The sequence below is a fragment of the Sminthopsis crassicaudata genome, chromosome 2 (assembly GCF_048593235.1).
Source record: "Sminthopsis crassicaudata isolate SCR6 chromosome 2, ASM4859323v1, whole genome shotgun sequence".
Classification (NCBI taxonomy): Eukaryota; Metazoa; Chordata; class Mammalia; order Dasyuromorphia; family Dasyuridae; genus Sminthopsis; species Sminthopsis crassicaudata.
The window spans coordinates 404,924,456-404,947,465 of record NC_133618.1 but is presented as its reverse complement, the minus strand read 5'-3'; the positions used below and the strand labels follow the sequence as shown (position 1 = coordinate 404,947,465).

General features: G+C 34.4%; 1 protein-coding gene across 5 annotated transcripts in view; it reads right to left on the bottom strand.

Moving 5' to 3' along the window:
* Positions 1-23,010, bottom strand: part of SGCD (sarcoglycan delta) — a 1,341,685-nt gene that overhangs the window by 1,274,213 nt on the left and 44,462 nt on the right. For 2 of the 5 annotated variants that reach the window (XM_074291900.1, XM_074291901.1), the window contains one exon: positions 14,268-14,359. The exons of the other annotated variants lie outside the window; for them this stretch is intronic. The gene's annotated coding sequence lies outside the window, so the exon portion shown is untranslated. The remainder of the gene's footprint in view (positions 1-14,267; positions 14,360-23,010) is intronic. 5 annotated transcript variants of the gene reach the window in all.

The following is a 23,010-nucleotide window of genomic DNA, read 5'->3' as shown; positions in this document are numbered from 1 at the left end:
ATCCCCAGCATAATACACTATGAACAAGTAGGATTTTTACCAGGAATGCAGGGCTGGTTTAATATTAGGAAAACTATCAGTATAATTGACCATGTTAATAATCAAATTAATAAAAAAACATATGATCATCTCAATAGATGCAGAAAAAGCATTTGACAAAATCCAAAATCCATTCCTACTAAAAACGGTTGAGAACATAGGAATAAATGGACTATTCCTTAGAATAATCAGGAGCATATATTTACGACTGTCTGTAAGCATAATATGCAATAGAAATAAACTGGAACCTTTCCCAGTAAGATCAGGAGTGAAACAAGGTTGCCCACTATCACCATTACTATTCAATATAGTACTAGAAACTCTAGCCTCGGCAATAAGAGCCAAGAAAGAGATTCAAGGAATTAGAGTAGGAAATGAGGAAATCAAACTATCACTCTTTGCAGATGACATGATGGTATACTTAGAGAACCCCAAAGACTCTGCTAAAAAGCTATTAGAAACAATTCAGAATTTTAGCAAAGTGGCAGGATACAAAATAAATCCACATAAATCCTCAGCATTTTTATATATCACCAACAAAATGCAACAGCAAGAGATACAAAGAGAAATTCCATTCCAAACAAATGTTGAGAGTATAAAATATTTGGGAATCCATCTACCAAAGAATAATTAGGAATTATTTGAGCAAAATTACCAAACACTTGCCACAAAAATAAAGTCAGATTTACATAATTGGAAAGACATTCAGTGCTCTCGGATAGGCCAAGAGAATACAATAAAGATGACAATACTCCCTAAACTAATCTATTTATTTAGTGCTATACCAATCAGACTCCCAAGAAACTATTTCAATGACCTAGAAAAAATAACAACAAAATTCATATGGAAGAATAAAAGGTCGAGAATTGCAAGGGAACTAATGAAAAAAAAGTCAGAGGAAGGTGGTCTAAGTGTACCTGATCTAAAGCTATATTATATAGCAGCAGTCACCAAAACCATTTGGTATTGGCTAAGAAATAGACCACTCGATCAGTGGAACAGATTAGGTACAAAGGACAAAAAAGGATACATCTATAGCAATCTAGTCTTTGACAAACCCAAAGATACCAACATTAGGGATAAAAATTCATTATTTGGAAAAAAACTGTTGGGAAAACTAGAAATTAGATATGGATCCACACTTAACACCATATACCAAGATAAGATCAAAATGGGTCCATGATTTAGGCATAAAGAATGAGATCATAAATAGATTAGAGGAACAGAGAATAGTCTACCTCTCAGACCTGTGGAGGAGGAAGGAATTTATGACCAGAGGAGAACTAGAGATCATTATTGATCACAAAATAGAAGATTTTGATTACATCAAACTAAAAAGTTTCTGTACAAACAATACTAATGCAAACAAGATTAGAAGGGAAGTAACAAATTGGGAAAATATTTTTAAAGTTAAAAGTTCTGACAAAGGTCTCATTTCCAAAATATATAGAGAACTGACCCTAATTTATAGGAAACCAAACCATTCTCCAATTGATAAATGGTCAAGGGATATGAACAGACAATTCTCAGATGATGAAATTGAAACTATTTCCACTCATATGAAAGAGTGTTCCAAATTACTACTGATCAGAGAAATACAAATTAAGACAACTCTGAGATACCACTACACACCTGTCAGATTGGCTGATGACAGGAACAAATAATGATGAATGTTGGAGGGGATGGGGGAAAACTGGGACATTAATACATTGTTGGTGGAGTTGTGAAAGAATCTAACTGTTCTGGAGAGCAATTTGGAACTATGCCCCCAAATTTATCAAACTGTGCATACCCTTTGATCCAGCATTGCTGCTATTGGGCTTATATCCCAAAGAAATACTAAAGAAGGGAAAGGGACCTGTATGTGCCAAAATGTTTGTGGCAGCTCTTTTCGTAGTGGCTAGAAACTGAAAGATGAATGGATGTCCATCCATTGGAGAATGGTTGGGTAAATTATGGTATATGAGGATTATGGAATATTATTGTTCTGTAAGAAATGACCAGCAGGAGGAATACAGAGAGGCTTGGAGAGACTTACATCAACTGATGCTGAGTGAAATGAATAGAACCAGAAAATCGCTGTACACTTCAATGCTGTATGAAGATGTATTCTGATGGAAGTGGATATCTTCAACATAAAGAAGATCCAACTCACTTCCAGTTGATCAGTGATGGACAGAAACTACTACACCCAGAGAAGGAACCCTGGAAAGTGAATGTAAATTGTTAGCACTACTGTCTATCTACCCAGGTTACTTATACCTTCGGAATCTAATACTTAATGTGCAACAAGAAAATGGTATTTACACACATATATTGTATCTAGGTTATATTGTAACACATGTAAAATGTATGGGATTGCCTGTGTGGAGGGAGGGGGGGATAATTTGGAAAAATGAATACAAGGGAAAATATAAAAAAAATTACTCATGCATATATACTGTGGAAAAAAAATTCTAAATAAAAAAAAAAAAGAAATGACCAGCAGGAGGAATACAGAGAGGCTTGGAGAGACTTACATCAATTGATGCTGAGTGAAATGAATAGAACCAGAAGATCGCTGTACACTTCAATGCTGTATGAAGATGTATTCTGATGGAAGTGGATATCTTCAACATAAAGAAGATCCAATTCACTTCCAGTTAATCAATGATGGACAGAAACAACTACACCCAGAGAACGAACACTGGGAAGTGAATGTAAATTGTTAGCACTACTGTCTATCTACCCAGGTTACTTACATCTTCGGAATCTAATACTTAATGTGCAACAAGAAAATGGGATTTACACACATATATTGTATCTAGGTTATATTGTAACACATGTAAAATGTATGGGATTGCCTGTCATCAAGGGAAGGGAGTAGAGGGAGGGAGGGGATAATTTGGAAAAATGAATATAAGGGATAATGTTATAAAAAAATTACTCATGCATATAAACTGCAAAAAAATTATAATTAAAAAAATGATAAACTCAAAAATTCCAATTTTTCAGTTAATAACTCACTATTTGACAAAAACTGCTGGGAAAACTGAAAAACCGTATGGCAGAAACCAGCCATAGACCAATACCTCATATTCTGTCCCAAGATAAGGTCAAAATGGATGCATGATTTAGATATAAAAAAATAATACCATCAGCAAATTAGGAGAACAAGGAATAGTTTAACTATGATATCTATGGAAAAGGGAGAGAGAAATTTATAGCCAATGAAGACCTAGAGAACATTAAGAAATGCAAAAATAACAAGTTTGATAACATTAAATTTAAAAAGTTTTACACAAACAAAACCAACACACCCAAGATTAGAAGGGAATCATAGAAGTGGGAATCAATTTTTACAATCAGTGTTTCTAATAAAGGTCTTATTTCTCAAATACATAGAGAATTGGCTTAAATTTATAAGAATACAATTCATTTCCCAAAAGATAAATGGTCAAAGGTTATGAATAAGCAGTTTTTAAATAAAGAAATTAAAAGTTACCTATACTCATATAAAAATACTCTAAATCACTACTCAGAGAAATGCAAATTAAAAGAACCCTAAACGACCACCTCATAACTACCAGATTAACTGATATGACAGAAAAGAAAAATGAAAAATATTGGAGATGTGGGAAAATTGGAATTCTAATTCTAACGTCCATCATTATTGGTGGAGTTGTGAACTGATTCTACTGTTCTAGAGAACAATTTGGAATTGTGCCATAAAAGGCCATAAAACTATGCATATACTTTGATTCAGCACTTACCATTACTAGGTCTGTATATCAAAGAGATCAGTAATAAAAGCGAAAAACCACACACATACAAAATATTTGTACATGTACAAAAATATTTATAGCATATCTTTTTTTGTGGTGGTGAGGAATTGGAAATTGAGGGAATACCCATCAGTTGAGGAATGGCTCAACAAGTTGTAGTATATAAATGTAATGGAATACTATTGTGCTATAAGAAATTATGAACAAGGAAGATTTTAGAAAAAACTTGGACTGCTTTACACAAACTAATGCTGAGTGAAATGAGCAGAACATAGAATATTATACACAGTATAACAACATTGTGTGATGATCAACTACAATAGATTTAATTCTTTTCCGCAATACAATGATCCAAGACAATTCCAAAAAGCTTGTGATAGAAGATGCTATTCACGTCCAGAGAAAGAACTCTGGAGTCTAAACATAAATCAAAGTACATTATGTTGACCTTTTTGTTGTTTTTTTCTTCTGATTCTTCTTTCACAACATGACTAATATGGAAAGATGTTTAACATATATACATCTGTGTGGTATGTGTGTGGGAGGGGGAGTGGGGGGGTGACATAGGAGTGTATCAGATGTATAACCTATATCAGATTGCTTGCTGTTTTGGGGAGTGGGGAATGGAAGGGAAAGAGGAAGAAAAATCTGGAAAAAAATCTTATAAAAAATAGATGTTGAACATTATCTTTACATGTATATACAGAAGTAACTTGTACAAAGTAACCCATATGACAAATACTGAATTTAGTATTGAGATCAACAACAAATAGAAAATGAAGTTCTAATTAAGAAATTATTATAAGTCACAGAGAAGGGAAAAAGCAGAGCCAAAAGAGCAATATACACATAAATTTCAACCACATAAAAGAAAGTAACATCAAATATCAGGCAACCTCAAGGCAAATACAATGCACAATATTGACACCATCTCATTAAAGGGAATAAAGAAATAGTCTTTGTTTGAGAAGCAAATAACAAAAGGGTAAAGTTGCATGCATAATCATTTGTAACCACATTTTAACAATGTTCCCTAAATTGCTACAAGGTTTGTGACAATGCTCTCCCTCTTTCTTCCCATATGACCTGTCAGTCTTTGATAATTCATCATCCTCATATCCCTCACTTTGGGATTTCTCAAGGCTCTATCCCGGACTTTTTCCTATACTCTCTCATTTGATAACTCCATAAACAAAGATAAAATGAGATCACATAAATAAAACATTTAGTCCAGTGTCTGGCACATAGTAGATGCTTTAAAAACATTTGTTTTCTTTCTTCTTTCCTTTAATTAATATTTCATAGTTTTAATTGTCATCTTTCTGATCTCCCAGATATACTCAATCTGTCCTAAACAAACTACCTGTTGGATATTTCAAACTAAATTTCAAATGCAGCATGTTCATAACAGAAAATGTTATCCCCTCTCTCTTATGAATTTCGTTACTTTTATTGAAATCAGCATTATCTTTAAATGTTCCCAATTCCAAAATCTAAACATTATCCTCAATTGTTCATGCTCACTTACTCCAACATATCCAATCAGTTGCCAGGTCTTTTATTTTCTGTCTCAACAGCCTCTCTAGAATATTGCTCTTCTTACTACCCACACATAGTTTATATTTAATCCAGGCCCTTATTACCTTTTACCTGTATTATTACAATAGCCTTTCTACCTCATTTCTTCTCTCTCCTTACAACTGCCAAAGTGCATTTCCTTAAGTTTAAGTCATATAACAGAGTAGCCTTCTGTTTCCTCTAATATAAACTCTTCTATTACATATCTATCTATATCTATCTATAGATATAATATAATATTATATATTATGTTATATTATGTTATATTATATTAATTATATTATATGTAAACTCTTCTATTACATATCTAAGCCCTTCACAACCTGGATCCAGCCTATATCTCCAGTCTAATTATACATCACTCTCTTTACAGCATTCTATGGTTTAGCCAAACTAGATTTTTGCAATTCCTCCCACATAATAGTCCAGCTATCATCTCCATGGCTTTGCTCTGATATTATAGTTCCTGAAATTCACTCCCCCTTTTGTCTACATCTTAGAACCCTTGTTTTCTTCAAGATTCAGCTTCTGCAATAATCCTTTCTTGATCCCAGCTGCTAGTGCCTAAATTACTTTGTAAATATTTTTTGTAAAATATTTGTAAATATTTTGTAAAATATGTGTAAATATTTTGTCTATACTTTTGATACACATTATTTCTCTCAACCTAATCCTTCTTGAAGAAGGAACCTTTTTTATTTTTGCTATTATATTACCAATGCCTAGTACTTAATAAATGCTTGTTAGTTGATTAATTTTTGTTTTTATTAGTTATGAAAAAGCTTTTGTGAGAAAAAGACATAAATAACGATTACATATATATATGAGGCATTATCACATTGAAAATTGAGGTTCAGGCCTTGTTTAAGTCCTGTCTCTGAAACATACTGGTTGTGTGATCCTGGCCAAGTCATCTATCCTCTCATTGCCTCATCAATCCTCTAAAACTAGAAGTTGCATGGCTGATCTGTGTCAGAAAGAAGGATTTTCCCATAGTGGGAGTTTCCCATACTAATGAAATCAGAAGCCTATAACTGTGGGTTGATTTAGCTGTTTTAGTCTCCAATATAAAAAAAGGAAATGACTAATAGACAAAGATGGGGAATACATTTTATGTCCTCAGAACATAGATATAATTTACTTTCAATTTTTGCTGATCTTCTTCAAGAGTAATTTCAAAATTTAATGGACTAAACCAATGGTCTTCAAATTTGTTTTTTTTTTTTTTTTGGGGGGGTTGCTCACGTCTATCAGTAAAAAAGAAAAATTGAGAATGAATTCCCAGTATGTGTAAATTTACTTTATAAATTATATACCTGTATTATTATGTAAATAATTATATACATTGTAAAACTTACACTAAAAAATAGAAATTAAAAGCGGATGAGTAGAAAAAAATATTGCAATTTTGATCCTAGCTAGAGTGAAATGGAAGCTTATTAAATGATGATAGAGTGGGAAAGAGAAGGAGGAGTAAAGGGGAAGAAGAGTGTAACATGGTTAGACCTGCCTTTTAGGAAAACCACTTTAAGAACCCTGTGGTATGTGGATTGGAACAGAAAGGACTTGAGGCAAAGAATTCAATTAATATCTTATTTCATTATTCCAGGCAAAAGATAATGAAGGAAGTAGCCATATGAGTGAAGAAAAGAGGACAAATATCACAGATCTGGAAGTATAAATAACAAAATTTGCCATCTTCTCATGTATATCATGTTATCTTTTAATTACTAATTGTTTTTTTGGAGGGGGGAAATCATGAATTGAAGATATCACCAAAGTTGCAAACTGGAAGGCAGTTGAAGCCCTCAACAGAAAGAGGGAAGTTTGGGAGAGGATTGGGCATGAGGTAAAAGATAACTCAGTGAGATGTGAGATACAATCAGAAATCATCAATGATTGTTTTTCTTTTGAGACTCCCTTTGCTCCAACTTAAATGAAAGAGACCCCAGATATACTGTCTGCTCTCCAAGTAGTTCCTGCCATAGCTAACCAAAGTAATTTGTAGAACAGATGTTAAGTACATGGTTGGGGGAAATTTTCTCAATGGTATTTGTTCAACGTTTGTTGTGGATAGCCACATAGTGGTTAAGTTTTAATAGTCCTAAGGGTCTAAAACCCAGATCAGAAAAAAGAAGATAGGACCTTAAGGAAGAAAAGATAGAGAGAGGGAGTAGTGGGGAATATATCCTATTTTTTTTATTGATTTACCACATACCCCTTAAGATCAATCCACAGCTCCTCTATGATGCCTCAGCCCCCACTTTGAAGACCACTGGGTTAAACTAACATATTTTATTTGAAGGATATGGGGATGGGGAGGAATTTTCAGTTAATTTTATAAACCTAGTCATCTTGTGGTAGATTTTGAGAGAAAACAAAAGAGAGGGAGAGGAAGAGGGAGAGGGAGAGGAAAAGGGAAAAGGAGAGGGGGGGAGGAGAGGAAGAGAGGGGGAGTAGAAAAGGAGGAAGAGCTAAGCTATGATCCTACACTCATAAAACTTTATTTTTACTAAAGAACTTGTTCTAAAGGCATGAAAATGAGCTAAAAATATCAGTCAGTATATAACGTTATTGTAACAAATAAGTGATAAAGGTATTTGATGATTCATCCCTGTACAAAGGTAGACAAGCCAGTGTTATTTCTGTCAGCCTCAGTTTGTTTATCCACAAAATGGGTCTTTGGATCAAATAAAATCAAATAAAGATTAAATAAAGTGATGAATGCTAAGCATTTTCTAAATTGAAAAGCATATTACAAATGCCAGCTGTTGCACTATCATCATAATCACAATGAGGAATGAAAATGAGATCTAGATTGTAAATATCAAACATCAGGAATTGAGTCCTTTAGAGAATCAAACAAAAGGTCCTTCTGTCTCTGTTCTATTCCCCTCTAATCTAAGCTTCCTAGGAACTTGTTTATGTGGAAATCCCCAATGCATCTCATGTTTCCAAAAAGTAGCAGAAGATGAGACAGGAGAAAAATTGCAGGAAAAATGTATTTTCTCATCAAACTGAGACATAAAAGAAAATTAAAATAAAAGCTTACTTTCGACTAAGTAATCTCTAGACATTTTCCTACCTCTATTCATTTGAATAATTCTCTTCCCATTCTGGAATGCAATTCCTCATTATTGCCACTTCTTGGAAGAATCTTTGTCTTCCTTCAAGACTAGCTCAATCTCTCAATTTCTCTCTCTCTGTCTCTCTGTCTCTCTGTCTCTGTCTCTCTCTCTCTCTCTCTCTCTGTCTCTCTGTCTCTCTGTCTCTCTCTCTCTCTCTCTCTCTCTCTCTCTCTGTCTCTGTCTCTCTCTGTCTCTCTCTGTCTCTCTGTCTCTCTTTCTCTCTCTCTCTCTCTCTCTCTCTCCATATAGATAGATAGATAGATAGATAGATAGATAGACAGATAGATATAGATATAGATATAGATAGATACACACATATATATAAATCAGGAAACTGCTCTGCATCTTTAAGTTTTTATTATCTCATTATAAGAGTTATTCCTATTATTGAGACATTCCCCAATCCGTAGAAGCAGATAGGCAATTATTCTGTAAGTTAAAGAAAATATACACAGGGCAGTTGAGTGATTTTCTTAAGGTCACACAAGGCTTTCCTGACTCTCACTCTAGTCCTTCATCCATTATGCCTTGCTGCCTAATGGTAGTTACTGTCTTATGTCAAACAACTTGCCCAATAAGTCTTTTCTTCAAATAAAGGCCATTCCATATGCACCTAATAAAAATCCGTATTATCTTTTAAGAACTTGAGCCATAGGCTTAAAGACTTTCTCTTAAAATCTAAGATGGAATATCACTAGTCATCTGGTTTCTTCTGTGCTTTAATAAGTGTACATTCTATAATATTCCGAAGAAGTGGTTATCTGCTGAATAGAAACCTCCAGTGATGAGGAAATCACTAATTGTTAGGCATTCCATTTTGGTACCACTCTAGTTTTTGATAATTTTTTTCCCTTTATCAAACCAAAATCTTCTTTGTAACTTGTACATATTTTTCTCAGTTGTATTTCTAGAGAGAAGCAAAACAATTCTAATATCTTTTCCACATTACATTCCTTCAAATACATGAAGATAGCACTTATTTCCTTCCTGAATTCTACAAGCTAAAGATCCCCAATTTCTTCAATTGAACATAATATGAACTGATTCTGCAAGCCATTTTTATCATCCTTTTTGCCCTCTTCAAAAGCATTCTAATTTGCCAGTGTCTTTTCTAAAAAATGTAGGACCCAAAACTGAATATAATACTCCAGATAAGTTGGTGGATCAGAATACAAACCATCACCTCTCTCTTTCTGGATAAATTTCTTAATGCAACCTGGAATTTTATAGGTTTGGTTTGGTTTGGTTTGGCTACTATGTCACTGCTGCGCTATTTTGAATTTGCAGTTCACCAAAATCCTAAGATTGTTTTTGTTTGCTTGCTTTGCTTTGCTTTGAATCTATATTTATCACAAAGTATTGCATAGTCAAAGCCACCTCATCCTACACGTGTAAATTTTATTTTTTTGAACCCAACTATAGGACTTTGCATTTATAGAATTAAATTTTATCATCTATAAGTTTCTGAAAGATCCGGTAGAAACGCCACTTAGGAGGGAAGGCAAAGAGGCAATATGGATCCAGGTAACTCCGGGATCAGGTTCAAGGATACAGCTGAACATAATGCTTATATAAGTAGGTTAAAGAGCCAGATGGAAGATCTTTTAACAGAGATCACCTCTGAAGAACAGCAGGAAGCTTGTAATCAAGCTCCCAGAAGGCTACCCCCACAACCCATTAAATATAGCTCAGAGAGGGAGCAACCTAGAGCTAATGCCTATGTATGAAAGTATAGAGTACAAAATGCGACAGCAAGAGTTGCTAGAATTGCAGACTAAACTACAGATTGAGATAGAGAAAGAAGAAAAAGCTAAGTTACTACAGATAGAACAGGAAGAGTTCAAACCAGTGGCTGAAGCTAAGGAGGGAAATAAACGAACCACATGTACTTCAGTTGGAGAAATTCTTCTTAGCGTTTTGTTGGTTTACTTCGTGTATTATTGTTTTAAGGAATTTATTGATTACATTGAGAAGAAGTTTAGTTCTTTTTATGTGCAAAGCTCAGGTTGGATTTTAAATCAGCCTGTATCTAGTCTATTATTCTAGCCCACTGAGATATTATTGGAGCCTGAAGGTCATCCAACATTTTAGCTATCTCCCCATGCTTCCTGTAAAGTATAAATTTAATAAGTATACTAATTATATTTTCATCCAAATAACTAATAAAAATTGTAAATAGCCCAAGATCAAGAATAAATTCCTTGTGTACTCCTTTAGAGACTCCCATCCTAGCCAACACTGTCTTGTTACAGAACACCCTTTGTTTCAAATTGTTCACTAAGCTTTGTTTAGTTTTGTTTCATTTATTATGTAATTAATTATATAAGGATGTTAAATGCAAAGTTAAAAACCATGGGTTCAAATAGTGATTCCACTAAATTCCTTTGTGTATTAGTTTTTCATTTGTAACATGATTTTGAACTCAGTGAATATCTTTCTTGTTAGAAATTTATAATCTGATGTCTACACTATCATCAAGACATAATCCTGTGCTCTTGTGGCCCCATTATCCATGTATTTTCTTTTTAAGCAGAAAAAGAGCAAAATACTTTGTCCGATATTTTGCTAAAATATAGGTGTTCCCTATCAACAGCATTTCTTTGATCTACTAATAGAATAGCCCAGTTAATAAAGCAAATGGGGTCAGTCTCATATCTCAGTTATTTGATAAAATCACTGGATTTTAGTGATCACTGCTTTCTTTTCAAAATATTCATGAATCATATTTTTAATGCTATGTCCTAGAATTTTTCCAGGGTTTGAAGTCAAGTTCCCAGCCAATGTTAGGAGACTCTACCTTTTTCCTTCTTTGAAAGTCTAGCAATTTGGAATTATAAACAAGAAACATTGCCCTTTGATCTAGTTATATCACTAGTTTAAATCTCTATCCAAAAGAGATCAAAGAACAAAGAAAAGATCCTTTATGTAGTATACATGCATGTAGATTTTTTATATATATATATATATATATATATATATATATACATATATATATATATATACACACACATATGTGTGTGTGATATATTACACAGACATACATATATATGAGTTCTTTTTGTGATGGCAAAGAAAAGGAAACTAAGAGAATATCTAACAGTATGGAAATCCTGAATAATTGACATATGAATATGATGGAATACTATTATTCTATAAGAAAATATATGATTTCAAAAGAAACAGAAAGAATTTATGAATTATTTATGAATTGATATATAGTAAAATGAGAAGACGCAGGAAAACAATGTATAGTATAATGTCATTGTCATAAAAAATGAAAAATTACAAGGCCTTTCATGAACTGAAAAAAGAATAAAATGAACAGAATTAAAATAATTTGTACAATTATAATAAAATTATAAATGCAAACAACATGGAAAAATATGATGAATATATAATGACTACTTGTGATTTCAGAAGACTAATGATGAAAAAATGATGTACATATATGCATACACATACATGCATATAAATTACATTTGGGTATTGAGGGATTTTTTGCTTGTCTGTAATCTGTTACAAAAAATTATTTTCTTTTTTTTCCCTAATGGGATAGGGATGGGAAGGAGATAAAATTGATTTCTTTTTTATAAAATAGTGAGATAAAGGATGCCACAAGAAGCTAAGTGGCACAGTGGATAGAGTGCTAGACTTGAAGTAAGGGAATTTCATTTTCTTGAATTCAAATTTGGCCTCAGACACTAACTTTGTGACCCTGGGCTACCAATGTGGCATGCTGTATATACTTTTTGTATAAGATCATTGAATTATTAGTTTTACTTTGCTGTTTATTTTGTATTAAATGACTTTTCATGAAAAGAGAGTAATGGGTGAATTAAAAACAAAAGACATCAATAAAATTGAAAGTGACAACAAAAATGAAAACATCGGCCTTAATCTAGTCCTACAACTTCTTTCTCATTCTCTACAATTTTTCAAAGTTCTCTGACAGTGACATAGAAATCATATCTTTCTTTTATTCCAGTCCTTAAGGATAAAGTTCCTTTTTTACCTGTTAACTTGAACTGGCAGATAACAATAATCAATCAATTAATAAAATTTATTAAGGATTTTTCTACTGGTCAGAAACTATGCTGGGTGTATGTTGAGGGTACAAACAAGGCAGTAAAAGTATTTTCAAGTCCAGATGCAGAATAAATACAAAATAAATATACAATGATTCAACAAGCACAATTAGTGGAAGAGGAATCATGAAAGACCTATTGAAGGAGGCATCTCATGAGATGAGTGTCCAAAAGGTGCAGAGAAAGAATTTAATCACATGAGGTAGTCTGTGCAAAAAAAAAAAAAAAAATGGAGGTGAAATATGGAATGTCATCTCATTAGAGTTCATGATGCTACCCATTTAACTAAACTACATGATGAGAAATAACATGTAAACAGTCTAGAAACTACTAGCTTTCTGGAACCCATTTCTCTACTTATATTGTTTCAATTCCCTGTTAACTTTTTTTTTCTATCCTTTCCAGTACAAATGTCATTCTCCTTAGAAGATAAAAAGCAGGGTGTGGGAGAGAAAACTTAAATAGTCTTTCTCTCATTTTTATCATTATTGTATCAACTCTGAGCTGCAGAAGACTGAAACTCCAAAAAGGTATGCTTGAATCAGACAACCTAGAATTTAAGGCTAATTATCTATTCCATGTGAGACAATGACTCTATTAGCATATGTTTGTATAAATGGCTCTTCTCACTGTTGGTGCTTGCTGAATATTTGATGTTAAGATAATCATAGGCCAGGATTAGAGGGCCTACGGACAGAGGCCAGAGTCACTTGGAGGCAGGATGAGGAGGAGAGAAGTTGATGACTCCGGACTCCTGAATCCAGGATTCTTTCACTCCTATCCCTAAAGACCAAGGACTTTGATTTATCCTGACTCTGGCTGACCTTGAAGCCCTCCAGAGTGTTATCCTGTACTCACTCAATACTGAGCAATGATCCTCTTCCTTCTGGTGTCTTCTTCTTGACTACAATCAAGCCAAAACACCCTTTATTCTTGTTTATAGAATTAAAGGCTAGCCCCATATTTAGCTTTCTTGGCATTATTTTTATTCAACTTACACATTTTTGTCCTATTCCTTGTCACTTCTTACTTCAGTCTTCTATTCATATTTTTAACATCTGAGTTGGCTATTGCATTTTCTCTAAGTGGCCTTTCTTATACAGCACTTCCTTTTTGACTTAGTGAAAATGCTTTTATTTGTGTCTTCAGCATTTCATTCTTGATAGTTTCTCACCCCTCGTGGACAGACTATTCCAATTGAAGCTCGAGAGATAAGACTCTACTTCAACCCTGAAATCTGCTATCTTCAGAAAACATTATTTTCTCCTGGACTTTGGTTCCCTTTATTACAAATCCAGCTTTCTCAATATTTCTGTTTCAGAAACCAGTTTTTCCTGGTTGGAAAGAATCAGATACAGATCTAATATGTTTCAGTTATAAAAGCTCCATTTGGTTTTATGAACCTTAAAAAACACCATATAAATAAAGGTCAAGGAACTCATCTTTCAGACTCATATGTGATTTTTAAAAAATTAAATCTAATGAAGGTAATTTGGATAGAAATTGGAAAAATGATGTATCATATATAAAGAACTCCCAAGGGAAGAAACTTCTATCTATGCAGGTTTATGCCTTCTTAGCAATTATGGTATTAGAAAATTTACTATATATGACCAAGGGGTTGTGACTTGTTCAGGGTCTCATAGCCTATATGTATCAGGGATGGGACTTACCCAGATAGTCTTGGTTTGGAGGCTGGCTTTCTAACCACTACACCAAACACCACCCTGGAGAAGAGGTAAGGAAATATATCTTCTTCCTTTCCCTATAGCATCATAGAAGCAAAGGGATGAGATACAGAAATTACTTTCATATAAAAATATGACAAATTTGAATTTAAAAAATTAAAGTTGAGTTTGAAACTTTACACATGTCATCATAAAGTATAACATCATGTGAGATAACCCTGTTCTTTTAATTAATTAACAATCACTTATTAAGAAACTACTTAGTCAGCCTATATCAGGTACTAAAAAGAAAAAGAAAAAATTGAGAGAGTTCCTCCTCACAATTAGCTGAGTCAGTTATTTTTAGGAGGAAAGGTTGAAACATGTGTATATATGCGTGTGTGTGTACATATATGTAAATGTATAATATCCAGAAATTAATAATTGTTGAGTTTGTGTTATTTTTTTTTTATTTTGATGGACGGCCAGCATTCAGGGAGGTAGAAAGTAATGAGGAAAGGCCTCATGTAGGAAGTGATGTATGAGTAAAGATTTTAAGGAAACTAGGAATTCTAATCTGCACTGATTTAAACTTTTGAGGTAACTTTCTTCCAGATTAAAAAACAAGCATACTGGCAAAATAAATAACTGTCAGCAGAATTCAGAGATACACAAAATAAATTCTAAAGCTGAATAGCTGCAGTTGTATATATTTTCCCTCCCAAATAAAGCCAATTAAAATCTAAGGGTTTTTTTTTTTTTTTTTTTTTTTTTTTTTTTTGACAGAAGGGTTATTATTTCAGGAAAGAAAAATAACCCACAATCTATGTCACTATTTTAATTGCTTGCACAAAGAAAGAATTTTCTACCCATTTAAAACCAAATCCTGCCAAATGACACAATATTAACTAAGACATGCAGCTTATATATTCTATGCCACAATGAGATCTCTGCTTCTTGACTGTACTTTTTAAAAAGAACTACCCAGCGGAAGCGTCAAATTTTTATAGATGTGAGAACCAAGGTTCCATGTGATGAGCTAATCTTTCAAGTTATAATCAGATAGAAAAACAGGGAATCCCAAATTTGTCCCCTCTCCTAATAATTATTCTATCTAGAAATACATATTCAGCTGTAGCTTGATGACTAAGCTATCAGCTAGATTCATTTTTGGACCTTTGGGGATGTGCATTAGCTATTCTGGGCCCATAAGGTAATACTGTTTCAGTGAACTAAAAAAAAAAATTCTTATTAAGGTCTCTAAAAATATGCCTTACCTACACCCAGCCAATTGTTGGCTCACCTAAAATGTTCTGGCCCACTTACTATATAGAGAAATGTTTTATTCAACTGCCAAAGTACCAGCTCATACCAACAAATATTGATTGAATAACTATCTTATGAAAGGCAGTCTGCTTTGAATGCATAAATTAATCACAGCTGCACTGTATAATATAGGAAGGAAGGAAGGAAGGAAGGAAGGAAGGAAGGAAGGAAGGAAGGAAGGAAGGAAGGAAGGAAGGAAGGAAGGAAGGAAGGAAGGAAGGAAGGAAGGAAGGAAGGAAGGAAGGAAGGAAGGAAGGAAGGAAGGAAGGAAGGAAGGGAGGGAGGGAGGGAGGGAGGGAGGGAGGGAGGGAGGGAGGGAGAGAAGGGAAAGAAGTAAAGGAGGGAGAGAGGAAGGGAATGAAAGAAAGAAGGGAGGGAAGAAAAGGAGAGAGAGAATGAGAGAAGAAGGGAGGGAGGGAGAGAGGGAGGGAGGGAAGGAAGGAAGGAAAGGAGGGAGGAAGGAATCAAGTAAAGGAGGGAGGAAATAAGCTTTTATTAAGCACTTACTATGTGTCAAGCACTACTGTCAATCCACGATATGGATAAGCACTTAAAAATATTATCATATTTGATCAGGAATGTGACTTTTGAAAGGTATACAAGAGGTATAGAATGATCTGACCAGTCTGAGGGAGAAGATTCTATGTCTTTTCTTACAAACACCTCAGAATACAGGCCTCCCAGATGACATTTTCCCACTTTTAAGAACTAATTTTGGAAGTATAAGTTGTTCATTTTTCAGTCAAGTCCAACTCTTTGTGACCTCATTTGGGGTTTTCTTGGCAAAGATACTGGAATAGTGCTTTGTCGTTTCCTTCTCCATATTGTTTTATAAATGAGGAAATTGAAGCAAACAAGGTTAAGAAATTTATCCCAGGTCACCGTTAGTATCTGAGGACAGATTTGAACTCAGTCACAATGAAATGATGCTTCTAGGCATCATACATTTGAATTCTTTCCAATTTTAGTCCATAACTATTTATTATACACTTAGAAAATATCTCAAGTATAGTGCTAAATTTCTGAGATATAAAGGCGAAATGATGAAAATAATACATATCTTTAATTATTTTACATTCTCTTAAGAGAAGAAAAGGAATACATGTAAAAATATGTGTCTACATGACAATAAGATTAAAAGCAGAGAGTACTGACAAGTACAGAATCCAAAAAAGCTTTCAACTGAAAACAAACCTAAGGAGTCTGAGTGTCCAATACATTCTGAGAGAGTGCATTCCAGATTTGATGGACAACAGATCCCTGACACAAACTTTAGAAGAATATTATCAGAGATACTAAATATTCATATAATTGCAGTTTTTAGAGTTGGCACGAGCTTTTTAATTTCATATAGTCTAACCCTTATATTATAAATGTGAAAACTGAGTCCAAGAGGAATTAAGATTCAATACAATAATCATTTATTAAGTACCTACTATGTGCCAAGCAATGGTTGTTGTCCTTCATTTTCAAAGAGGACCAAAATGATATCACTGTTAGAATCCCATTAGTATACTGACTAGCTGATTAGACCAATAGGAGTTCAGAATGCTCTGTCACAGGTTGTATACAAATAGTCTATTTGAATATTTGGGGTAGCTGTGCTAAGCACTGTACAATACAATTAATAAAAAACAAAACAAAACAAAACAAAAAAAAAAAAGATAATTCCTGCCCTCAAGGAGTTTACACTCTAATTATGAGAGACAATACACAAAGGGAAGCAGGAAAGGAAAGGAAGAAGTAGATATCTTGTTTCATGGAGTTGAAGCATAATAGCATATACAGAGTAGTCTAAAGCCAAAAGTCCAGCTCCTACCCTCAATAAAAAGAGGTATTTGGAAGAGTTTGTCACTCCCAAACTCTAATCCTCCAATCAGAGGGGAGAGGAGATGGAGAGAAAGTCATGCCAATCAAGGTTTGAGTTAGCACTTCAGTGATAAATTTAAAGATGAGGAAGTTAACTTTGGAAGAGCCTCTTTTCCTTTGGAATTGAAACCAAGGCAGAGTAGCAGATGCAGAATGGAAAAATCTTAGCCTACAGATAAGAAGTAGCAGAACTAGGATTCAAATCCAGATTTTTTTGATGCCAAATCCAGGATTCAATGCATTATATCATAATTCTTTTTTTTTTCTATCTGCTCTTTCAAGTAAGCAGTCCAAACTGCTCGTTTTATTGATGAAGATTGTTGTTGCTATTTGTCCTTCTCAGAGAGGACCATGACATAAGGGAGGTAATGTCATAACATACAAGTAAATTAGATTTTAAGTGAAAGAAAGCTGTGCAAGGTCACCTGCTTCACTTTTCCTTCCAAAGTCTTCTCGGTTCAGATATACATTAGGACAATTGGAGATGGCCCTGAATGTAATATTAGGGAGACATGACTTTTTTAAGCTAAGGTTTACAACAGATCTTAGACCAAAGCTGAATTCATTCAGTGATTAAGACTAAGTAGCAATTGAGGCAAAGATTTTCCTTTTTCACTTAATCAAAAATAAATAAATAAATAAATGAACGAATAGCTAAATAAATAAATGGATGGATGGATGGATGGGTGAGTAAACAAACAATTAAATGAATAAATCAATAGCTAAATAAATGGATGGATGCATGGATGGGTGAATAAACAAACAATTAAATGAATGGATGAATCTGGGTGGGGAATCCCCTCAGGTTTTCTGACCAAAGCAGAAATAGTTATTTACATTAAATCTGACTCAATCAGGACCCAAAGGATGACCAAATTGGGCTTGTCTTGGGACCTATGGGTGGCCAATCAAGAGTTAGATTGGTTTTGATTCAAGGCATGCTCCTTAAGAAAAAAAAATCTAGCCAATAAACCTTATGGTATTTTGGAAAGGTTCAGAGATTTAAAAGAAAAGGAAAATAATGCTTTTAAGAGCATCTGTAGGTAAGGCTATGATACCATATGTGAAGAGAGGGAGGGAAAGAAGGAGGAAGAGATGGAGGCAGGAAGGCAGGAAAGCAGGGAGGCAGGAAGGCAGGAAGGCAGGAAGGGAGAAAGGCAGGGAGGCAGGGAGGCAGGAAGGCAGGAAGGCAGGAAGGCAGGAAGGGAGAAAGGCAGGGAGGCAGGGAGGGAGGCAGGAGGGAGGCAGGGAGGCAGGGAGGCAGGAAGGCAGGAAGGCAGGAAGGGAGAAAGGCAGGGAGGCAGGGAGGCAGGAAGGCAGGAAGGCAGGAAGGGAGAAAGGCAGGGAGGCAGGGAAGGAAGGAGGAAGGGAGGCAGGGAGGCAGGGAGGCAGCGAGGCAGGGATTTTTCAACTGATCAATTCCAGTTTGTGGGCCAGCTTTACTCATAAAGGTTGTTTGTCCTTCCTTCTCAAAAAGGACCACAACATCACAGAGAAGATGCCATGATATGTAAGTGAATTGAATCTGAGTGAGGGAGGGTGCTGCAAAGTCACCTGCCTCATTTTCCCCTCCAGATCCATCTGAGTCCAGTGGCAAAATATAAATCAGGATGGCTGGATATAGCTTTCTATAGTTGAAGAAATTGAGAACTAAAGAGGTGAGCTGATTGGTCAAAGTTGCACAAGCAGTCAAATAGATTTCAAATCAGGTTTCAAACCTATACCTCCTTAGTCTCTAAATGAAGTATTCTTTCCCCTAGACCTCCTAGGTGACATTTTCTTTGAAGGTATACCTGATTTTATGAAATCATTCTCTATAAAATCCATTGGATAAAGAAGAGGGTCAATCTGCAGAATCATTTTTGAGATTAAAAATGTTATGCCATGCCCTTTTCATAGTGGCTAGAAACTGGAAAATGAATGGATGTCCCATAAATTGGAGAATGGTTGGGTAAATTATGGTATATGAAGGTTATGGAATATTATTGCTCTGTAAGGACATGACCAACAGGAGGAATACAGAGAGGCTTGGAGAGACATCAACTGATGCTGAGTGAAATGAATAGAACCAGAAGATCACTATACACTTTAACAACAATGCTGTGTGAAGATGTATTCTGATGGAAGTGGAAATCTTCAACATAAAGAAGATCCAACTCACTTCCAGTTGATCAGTGATGGACAGAAACAACTACACCCAGAGAAGGAACACTGGGAAGTGAATGTAAATTGTTAGCACTACCGTCTATCTACCCAGGTTACTTATACCTTCGGAATCTAATACTTAACGTGCAACAAGAAAATTGGATTTGCACACATATATTGTATCTAGGTTATACTGTAACAAATGTAAAATGTATGGGATTGCCTGTCATTTAGGGGAGGGAGTAGAGGGAGGGAGGGGAAAATTTGGAAAAATGAATATAAGGGATAATGTTATAAAAAAAAAAATTACTCATGCATATATACCGTCAAAAAAATTTTATAATTATAAAATTAAAAAAAAAACAAAAAAAATGTTATGCCACAGTTCTTTTTTATTGTCTTGACTCAGTTTCCCTAATTATCTTGATTCAGTCCTGCCTTGGTTTTCCTGTTTCTCAGTTCTGCCAAACTTCTCCTCCCTCTTTATCAGAATACTTGATAAGGATAAAAGATCTTATGTTTTAGAATATCAGAATGTCTCTCCCCCTCCCAAGCTATCAGAATGTCAGCTACAGTCTTATCAAGATTCCTTTTCTCATCTCTGGTGCCTCCCCCTGATTATGTCATCCGGGAAGCTCACCCTACCATGTCAGAATCTCATTCCTGCTCTCAGTACCCTGAATCTACCCCTGCCTCAGTCTACCCTCTGCGTCTGAGCCACATGTATATATGTCATTGAGAACTCTGTTTGCTGGATTCTTGGAGACAATAATCTCATTCAGCCCTGGGACTAAATATGGATCCACTTGATCCCAGTATATCTCTCCATTTAATAAATTATTAAATACTCTCTAATCTCTATCTTGCTCAGTTTCTCCAGCATTATAAAAAAGAAGTTGTTGTTCAATTGTGCCTGATTGTGATACTGTTTGGGGATTAAGAGTTTTTTTGCTTGTTTGTTTGTTTTTTGCAAAGAGACTGCCATTTCCTTCTCCAGCTCATTTTATAGGTGAGCAAGTGAGGCAAAATGGACACAGAATTTGTAAGTATTTGAAGCCAAATTTAAATTCATGTTGCTAAGTACTCCATCTAATATGTCATCTACCTGCTCTACCAGAAAAAAAAGAAACCTGGATATATATATATATATATATATATATATATATATATATATATACACACACACACACACACACACACACATATATATATACATACACATACATATATATGTATATATATATATATATATATATATATCCACACCTATATACATATGTACATATATATGTCTATCTTATTACATAATAAAATATAATTATATCCATATGCCTATACTTCAAATACACAATTTTGAGATAGCTATCTCTTCCTAAATTCTTATTCTGAAGCCATCTAGATCTTCCCACACCCATTCGAGTCAGCAAAAACTCTTAGAGAAAGCAGTGTTTAAGTTTAGTTTACTACTGTATTTTTCATGCAACATGAATAAAAATGTTCTCAAACATTGAACTATAGAAACATGAATGGCATAACTCACTGTCAATTAAGAAACCATCAAGAGAAGGGAATAAATCACACATCCTGGTAAGTATCTCAGTAACTGGGAAAAAGGCAGCTTGAAAAAAAAAAAAAAAAAGGAAGAAGAAAATGGAAGATCTGTGTCCATTAGTGCACATTATCATACAAAAAAATTTGGTTGTGAAAGCACATAAGCTTATCTATGACTCAATCATAGTCAGAGTTCATTTCAGAAAGTTCAGCAGTGATACAAAACCTGAAAGAGCTGGATTATAGTAGCATTATTATGAAACTAATCCAAATGTTTATATTCTCTCCCCTCTCCAAAAAATATTGATTTGGATTGGAAATCTGAAGCCTGAAGGCCTGATTGTCTACTAAATTACATTTTAACCAATTGAGGAACTATTTGCATGCATACAAGTAAGCTCATGATATAAAAAGTATAAATGTAATATGAGAATTAATTTTTTAAATATATCAGAAATTATGCAAATGAATAATTTGCACTGGATCATCTATTTACATGTGGAAGGCACCTTGGATATCATCAAGTACAACATCCCCATTTTATAAATAAAGAAACTTATTCAAATCACACCAATAGTAGAGAGCTGAACCAGTTTTCTACCTATCCATAGTATATTTTTTCAAGTAGTTATACTGGGAGGCAAAACACATTTTTCAGTGATGTTGTCACTGGCAAGGGAATAAGCTTATACTAAGCACCCAAAAGGAGCTGGAGAAGGAAAGTGCAATTCACTCCAGTATCATTGCCAAGAAAATTTCCAATAGATTCTTGATGGATCAGACACAATTGCAACAAGCCCCTACTATGTATACTATGATTAAGTTTTTTACAAATGTCATTTCATGTAGTCCTCATAAAACTTGGGGAGGTAAATCATTCCCTTTTTACAGTTGGGGAAACTGAGATAACAGTTAAGTGACTTCCCAAAGTACTAATAATTGTCTGAGTTTATATATGATCTTGGGTCTCCCTGATTCCAACATAAGCACTCTATGTATTGCAACACCTTGCTGCCTCTTTGCTCAAATGTTATCTTGATTCTTCATTGATAACTGACTTCAGATCAGATTTACAAACCACCAAAAAATTTTTTTCCTGAGCCTTATATTCATCATCTGTAAAATGAGGGAATCATGATATATGGCTTCTGAGCTTCCTTCTAGCTTTAAAACTATGTATGGTTTGTTATTGTATGGTAGGAAAGGAAAGAAATTTATCAGGATGCATCTGATCAATTTATTTGTATCTAGCCCAGCTAAACAAATGACAGAAGATAATAAACAGGTAATGTTGATGAGATTTGAAGGTCTTGAATGAAATGAAAAAAAATTGTTTGAGTCTTTGGAGCCTTTTACGAGTTGAAGTTCTTTCCATTAATCTTGATGAAATTAGAATTATTCACACATGCAAATATTTAACATCCCTTGAGTGGGTAGCCTTTATAGTGGAACTCTGCCAGGTTTGGAGAAAAGGTAGAAGATTATTTTAAGGAGCATGAACTCTAGTAGTCTAGAACAGAGTCAACAATGGTTTAAAAAAAAAAACAGTTCTTTAAAAGGAACCAATCCTTGCTACTTGGGAAAAAGAAGTTAGAGTACTGAATATTCTCTCCTCTCTAAGTCCCTACTCTACTGACCAAGGCTTCTTAAGGCAGAACTACTTGCCTAATAGTAGACACAATGCTCAGCAGAAATTAGACCTAGGGAACTCAGTGGATTTTACCTAAAGGAAACTAAAAGGAAATGGGAGAAGACAAAGAACATCAAGATAGTATAGCCTTAGAAGCCTGAATCATCTTTCTCACATACATTAGAAAGTTGAAAACTATAGTTTAAGGAAGGAAGTTTCACAAAGTAC